The sequence below is a fragment of the Ahaetulla prasina genome, chromosome 10 (genome assembly GCF_028640845.1).
Source record: "Ahaetulla prasina isolate Xishuangbanna chromosome 10, ASM2864084v1, whole genome shotgun sequence".
In the NCBI taxonomy this organism is placed as follows: Eukaryota; Metazoa; Chordata; class Lepidosauria; order Squamata; family Colubridae; genus Ahaetulla; species Ahaetulla prasina.
In genome coordinates, this window is record NC_080548.1 from 11293993 (window position 1) to 11301882 (window position 7890).

Here is a 7890-nt window from a genome sequence, read left to right on the forward strand (position 1 = left end):
GAAGGTAGTGATAGGATTACAGCATCAACTTTTCACTTTTACACAATAGCACTAGCACTTAGACTTATATACCACTTCACAGTACTTTACAGCCCTCTCTAAGTGGTTTACAGAGTCAGCATATTGCCCAGTGGTGAAATCTGAACCGGTTTACTACTGGTTTGCTGGCTGTGCATATGCGCAGTGCACAGCACGCACCAAATGTCAGGTGTGCGCGCATGCAGTACACGCCAAAAGGGGGCATGAAGTAAGTAGAACAGCACACGCGGGGGGGTTTTTGATCAGCTGTGGCGCACAATCTTTTTTTTTACTTTTAAAAGCATTTTTTTTACAACCTATTCGACCGAAGAGGTTGTAGAAAAAAAAAGGCTCTGACGATGGCGTGGCTTAACTGGAATCGTCAGAGCCTCTTTTTTTTACCTTTTAAAAGCATTTTTTTACAACTTCTTTGGCCAAAGAGGTAAGTAGAACAGCACACGCGGGGGGGGGGGTGTTGATCAGCTGTGGCGCACAATCTTTTTTTTACTTTTAAAAGCATTTTTTTGCAACTTATTCAGCCAAAGAGGTTGTAGAAAAAAAAGGCTCTGATGATGGCGCGGCTTAACTGGAATTGTCAGAGCCTCTTTTTTTTACCTTTTAAAAACATTTTTTCTACAACTTCTTTGGCCAAAGAGGTAAGTAGAACAGCACACGCGGGGGGGGGGGTGTTGATCAGCTGTGGCGCACAATCTTTTTTTTTTACTTTTAAAAGCATTTTTTTTACAACCTATTCGGCCGAAGAGGTTGTAGAAAAAAAAAGGCTCTGACGATGGCGTGGCTTAACTGGAATTGTCAGAGCCTCTTTTTTTTACCTTTTAAAAGCATTTTTTTACAACCTATTTGGCCTAAGAGGTTGTTAAAAATGCTTTTAAAAAGGTAAAAAAAGAGGCACTGATGATCCCAGCTGAGCTGCCTGATCATCAGAGCCTTTTTTTTACTTTTAAAAGCATTTTTTTACAACCTATTTGGCCGAAGAGGTTGTGGAAAAAATGCTTTTAAAAGGTAAAAAAAGAGGCCCTGACGATCACGTGGCTCAGCTGGGCATGGGCAGGGGGGCAGGGATTTTTGCTACGGGTTCTCCAAACCATCACCTGCCATCGCTACTGGATCAGCCGATTCGGTCCAAACCGGGAGCATTTCACCCCTGATATTGCCCCCAACAATGATGTATACTAGCCATTTCTATAACAACAAACCTATCTAATCAGCAAAACTAAAAATCAGTTTCATTTTTTCCATCACAAGCACAAAATCCAGAAGTGGTTTCCAAATGGAAATAAAATTAGATATGTTCTCTTCTTTGAATAAAGCAATCTATTTTACCATCTCTATTTTTTTCTTTGTGCTGTGGGAAATAATATATATTTCTGTTTGCACTTATTAATCTTTATAAACTATTGGGTCATTCCATGTCAAGTGGTCTGGGGCTCCCTGCTCGACCATCACGGCTTTCGATGAAATTTGGTGTGAATCTGCACACACGTCCCCAATGAACATTGGTAAAGTGTTATGTGTGCCGATGCAATACTTGCGGAGATATACTCATTTGTCTGTCCCCATTCTGCAGCCTTCTACGGTATGACTCTGAGGCAGGGATGAAATGCTCCCGGTTTGGACTGGATTGGCCGATCTGGTAACAATGGCGGTGGATGGTTCGGAGAACCGGTAGCAAAAATCCCTCCGCCCCCATGCCCCCCCAATTGCCTGCTTGCCCGCTTGCCGCTTTTTTCTGGCTTGTTCACTTTTCCCGCTCAAATGGTAGGAATAGGTTGTAAAAAATGCTTTTAAAAGGTTAAAAAAAAGGCTCTGATAATCACAGCTGAGCCGTGTGATCGTCGAAGCCTTTTTTTACCTTTTATTCCCTATTCGCCCAAATAGGTAAACTTTAAAAAAAGTTTTTAAAAAGGCTCCAACGATCACACGCCACAGCTGATCACCCCCCGTGCGTGCTGTTCTACTTACCTTACTTCCCATGCCTCCTTTTGGTGCGCACTGTGCATGCGCATGCACAGCACTTGTTTGGCATGCAGAGCACATGCGCAGCCACTGAACCGGTAGTAAACCGGTTCAGATTTCATCACTGCTCTGAGGTTTCAGCAACTTTGAGACAAAATATCTCCGGCAATATTTTGTTGAGAGAAACAAAACTTGGCCATCTTGTACAACTTTTTGTGCTCTATTAAACAAAATAATAAAAGCATTCTCATCAGTGATCTCCATCTAGATCAGGGGTCCCCAACCTTTCGGACCTCAGGGACCACTAAATTCATATTTTAAAATCCCGTGGACCACTATTATGATCTGCCTAATGACTGGCTGGGTGGGCGTGGCTAGGTGTTCATGTGACTGGGTTGGCGTGGCCAACTCGATGTCACTCATGTCAAGGGGTGCCTCGCCAGCCTCTACTCACCCCTCCCCTCCCAGACACTCTTCACATGCCCGCCTGGGCTCCTTAGGGCCCCAACAGGAAGCAGTTGTTGGAGCTAAGCAGCCACCACAAGAAAGAGTTGGCAAAACAGCTGGGTCAGTTCAAATTGGATCTGACCAAGAAGGAGGCTCAGCAGCAGAACCTCACTGAGGATTACGAGCATAGGCTTTCCAAGCAGAGGGAAGACCTGCGGGAGTGCAAGGCCAGGTACCGGTGCCTGGAGGCTCAGTGGGCTGAGATGGTCAGCCAGTTCCAGGCCATGATGCAGTCCCATTGGAATAAGGCCCTCTGGCTCTTTGCCACCAGTGGTGCTTCCCTCCAGCCTTCACCCAAAGCCCTGCACCAGGAGGCTGAAGCAGACCCCAAGTCAGAATTTCTGCCCCCCCCTCCGACCCACACAAAAAGACGCCGAAGGGGGAGATTCTCTGCAGCAACACAAATGTCCCAGGGGCTGTAGTTTGAGGGCCCCTGATTTAGTGCAATATAAAAAATGCAGATAATTTTTCTTCGGACCACCAAAATTTTCTCATGGACTACCAATGGTCCGTGGACCACTAGCTGGTGACTGCTGATCTAGATAATTTGGAGCAAAGTTGGCCAAAAATTACTGCAACTTGAAAAAAAGGGTAAAGTTTGGCTTTTTATATCTCTGGAAGGAAAGGTATGAGAAACATGAAACTTTGTGCATAATAACTTAGCAACACAAGATTTTCAAATATAAAATTTCATTCTCCTACTGCTTTCCAATAGTTCACAAATTGAGTGTAAAGGTGACAGTTTTTGTAAAAATGCCAAAAATAGGATATTTTCAGCCCACTTTTACAAAAAAAAGACCTGGAAAATCTGTTAAAGAATTCTTATTAGAAAGAGCATGTTTCAAACCCCCTAAAAAATAGGTTTGGTGTTTCATCGCTGATGTATAAAACCCTAAAAATAGGGACAAAGTTGAGGACGTCGCTATGGCAGCATCACATGCATTCTATTATTTTTTCGTCTTGTTTGTTTTATATAGACATCATTACTACTATTATATTGCATTGATCCATGGTGACATTGTCATTGCCAGTTCAGGCACTTGATCCAGCAACCCCATCGCCCTAGGGCGCACGCCTGATAGCCATGCAATACCAGCCATGGGTGGGTTTCTTGGTTCAGGATCCCAAGCCTGTTGTTTGGTTTCTTCCTCAAGGTTCCAAAGCCTTGTGTGGTTATCTGTCTGATTCCCAAGCCAACAATTGGGCAGCTTATCCGAGGTTCCAAGCCTAAAGTGGGTATCTTATATGGTTCCCAAGCCGAAGTCCGTACTGTTCATATGAACTGCCAAATTCCAACAATCGCTTGCTTATTATTGAATTTATGTGCCACGTTCTTTATCATCGCTTCTGGGAATTGATACTGTGGACTTGATGATGTAACTGAAGGCGCTGGAAGCACGCCAATAAGATGTAGTTCTGGAACCCAACAAACATCTTGTCTTTCAGGCCAATAAAATGAATGAGCAGAGCCTTGCGGATGCATAAATGTTACCAACACATCATCTTGTTCGATCGAAATTTCCACGACGTTGCCTACCCACCATTTTTTGTCATAAATGCAGGCAACATAACCAGGAAATATGTCGGCCAATTTTAATTTCGGATCGACAGTATTGGACATTTAGTTTAGCCATGCCGCCAACTCCATCGCATGGTGATTTGGTGAAACAAAATTCACGGACTTAAATATATATATATACGTTCCGAAGGAAGAATCGAAGAAAGCAGGATGCTGCAAGAAGAAAGATGGAAAGTTAGCAGCACAATAGCTGGCACAAGAGATCTCTCCACTCTTGGCCCAGTATGTTCCTCACTGAACCATGCTAGTTCTTGGGCTAGGCTAGAGGGAGGGCCTTATCCAAGGTCACCCAGGCGATTCTGTGGTTGAGGGAGGACTTGAAACTGGTTCTCCCCACTCCTAGTCTGTCAGCCCTACAAGTCCAGATCAAGAAACAGGCTCCACATGGACCTAAGTCTATTTTTATTAGAATGGCTTAAAGAAACAGAATATTGCAAGTCTGACTGTATTCCCTTCCTTCCTCTTTTAGCTTCATGTGAATTAGGGGAGTACCTGTTTTAGGTGTTTTCATAAATCCCTGTCTTCATAAGGACAAGTCATGTTTATCTGATCATTGCTTTAGTAATGGACCTTCCAGCTCTCCATCAAGGCCATCTTCTATAAGCTACATAGACCAACATCTTCACCAGTGTATCCTATAATATTTGTGGCTTGGCTCTGTTTGGGAGTAAGTACAGGATTACAGAGTTTGACAGAGAGGGAGAGAGAGAGAGATGATGGATGAATGGATGAATAGAGAGATAGCTAGATAGATAGACAGACAGACAGACAGACAGAGGGTTGCATCTCTTCTCCTTCATCCCAGGTTCAGTCATTGTTGCTGCATTCTCATCATTTTGGAAGAAATTGCATTGAAGTCATTGGTCTTGATTCTACAGAAAATAGAATTAATTTGTTCTGGAGAGCTTTCATGAATCTGTTCCAGGCCGAAAAGATGGTTAACATCTTTGTCACAATCAAACCAATCTATTCCAATATCTTATTTCAACTTTTCCTCCAATTGTATTGCTAGGTGGGGATTATAGGATTTGAAGATTGAGACCTCTGGAAGACTCCAGCTGAAAGAAAGTTGATCTATTTGGTCAGTGGATTGTTTTGCTTTTTATTGTTCTTGGATGGAGAATGTCTGGGATGAAGCTAGATTAGATATGGATCTCATCCTGGCCTTGATTCCTCCTTGAGGAGAAGAATGGGATTATTTTGCTTGCTTCACTCACACATTCAACTTGCACACTTGCTTCCAATGCAAACATTACCGGTGAATTCTGGATATTTTCTCAAGCCGCTGAAAAATAACTCGGCACCTCTTCTATCAAAGTTATGGCTGTCGTGATAAGCGACCCGTTGGCTTCCAAGAATAAGATTGAATGTCTGTCTGTTTGTGCTTAGAGGAAGATTCCAGGAAAGGGAGAATAAAGGGTGATTTAGGGACATTGTTAAAACTTCATTCAGAGGAACATTGTTTATACAAGTTTACCTATGATGGGTTTCCAGCCATTAGTTAAATATGTGGCATCTTTCCTGATCAGATCCATGATTACCCAGTCTAACATTCCAATCAACTATGGCTGACCACATTCTGTAGGACAGCTGGAGAAGAGGTTCCTGCCAGCCTCCCATGGTGAGGCCCACATGGGGCCAGCGCAGGGGTGAAGTTCAGCCGGTTCTATCCAACTCAGGCGAACCGGTGGCAGCAGCTGTGGAGGGCTCTGCCCACCCGCGAGGATGTCATGATGTTGCATGCACAGAAGGCTTTGTGCATGTGCAGACGAGCGCACGGCACATACACGTTTGCAAACCGGTAGGGAAGATAAGTGAATTTCACCCCTGGGCCAGCGGTGCTTATAGTGGAATGTCAAAAAGTTAAGATGGCAGCCTTAGCTACCATTTTGAATGTTTACCTCCCTGCAGGCATCCCTGCCCAGAACAAACTGCCAATGCCTCCTAACCTCAGGAGCTGTGCTGTTGTATATATAATCATATACGTTGTTGTATATATAGTGAGCCCACCTAGGTAGACCAGACCTGAAGAAATCAACTCCATAGGAATACTAAACCTGTTTTATTGAGATTGGCTGTAATAGCAGAATCTTGCAAGTCTGATTATGTTGTATTTCCTCCACGTCCTTATGATTCAGTTAGTTAGGGAGGTATCCTTCTAAGCCAGGGGTCTCCAACCTTGGCAACTTTAAGACTTGTGGACTTCAATTCCCAGAGTTCCTCAGCCAGCAAAGCTGGGAGTTGGAAGTTCACAAGTCTTAAAGTTGCCAAGGTTGAAGACCTCTGGTCTAAGACATTGCCAAATGTGATTTGTATATTCTGGATTTTTACCCCTTGTCAGATGAACTTGCTTTCCTCCAACAAGGTCATCCTCCTTATTCTCTAGAGCAGTGATGACGAATCTTTTAGACACCGAGTGCCCAAACTGCTAATGCACATGCCCAAACTGAAAGGTGCGTGCGCAAGCAGAAGCTCACAAAAGAAACACCATGGATATCTGACCTGGGACGATGGCGCGTGTGCCAGCAGAGAGGGCTCTGCGTGCCACAGGTTCGCCATCACGGCTCTTGAGTAACATTGCTCAACTTTGGCAGCCTAAAGATGTGTGGACTTAATTCCCAGAATTCCCCAGACAGCAATGATGGCTGGAGAATTCTGGATGTTGGAGGTCCACACATCTTAAACTTCTCAAGATTGTGAAACACTGTATTAAACGAATGCAGTCATCCCATCCATGGATTTAAAAAGTTTTTCTTGTCTATTTATTTATTTATTTATTTATTAGATTTTTTATACCGCCCTTCTCCCGAAGGACTCAGGGCGGTGTACAGCCAAAAGATAAAAACCCAATATATATACAATTAAAACAAAAAATTTAAAACAGAGCATATTACAAAAAGGCCGACATTAAAAATTTAAAAATTTAAAACCCTAAAACAATAAAACCCCAATTAAAATTTAATAAAACTATTAAGCCAGTCCCGCTTGAATAAATAAGTATGTTTTTAGCTCACGGCGAAAGGTCCGAAGATCAAGCACTTGGCGTAGGCCAGGGGGAAGTTCATTCCAGAGCGTAGGAGCTCCAACAGAGAAGGCCCTGCCCCTGGGGGCCGCCAGCCGACATTGTTTGGCGGACGGCATCCTGAGAAGACCCTCTCTGTGTGAGCGTACGGGTCGGTGGGAGGCATAAGGTAACAGCAGGCGGTCCCGTAAGTACCCGGGTCCTAAGCCATGGAGCGCTTTAAAGGTGGTAACCAAAATCTTGAAGTGCACCCGAAAGACTACAGGAAGCCAGTGCAGACTGCGTAGCAGTGGTGTTACGTGGGAGCAACGAGTGGCTCCCGTTACTACTCGCGCAGCCGCATTCTGGACTAACTGCAGCCTCCGGGTGCACCTCAAGGGCAGCCCCATGTAGAGAGCATTGCAATAATCCAAACGAGAAGTGACCAGAGCGTGAGTGACCGTGCATAAGGCATCCCAGTCAAGGAAGGGACGCAACTGGCAAACCAAGCGTACTTGGTAGAAGGCCCTCCTGGAGACGGCCGCCAGGTGTTCATCAAAAGACAGCCGTCCATCCAGGAGGACGCCCAAGTTGCGTACCCCCTCCCTTGGGGCCAATAACTCGCCCCCAACAGTCAGCTGCAGGTTGCAGCTGACTGTACCGGGGTGCCGGCATCCACAGCCACTCCGTCTTGGATGGATTGAGCCTGAGTCTGTTTCTCCCCATCCAGACCCGTACGGCTTCCAGGCACCGGGACAGCACTTTGACAGCTTTGTTGGGGTGTATATACTGTATACCTTTGTAAAGC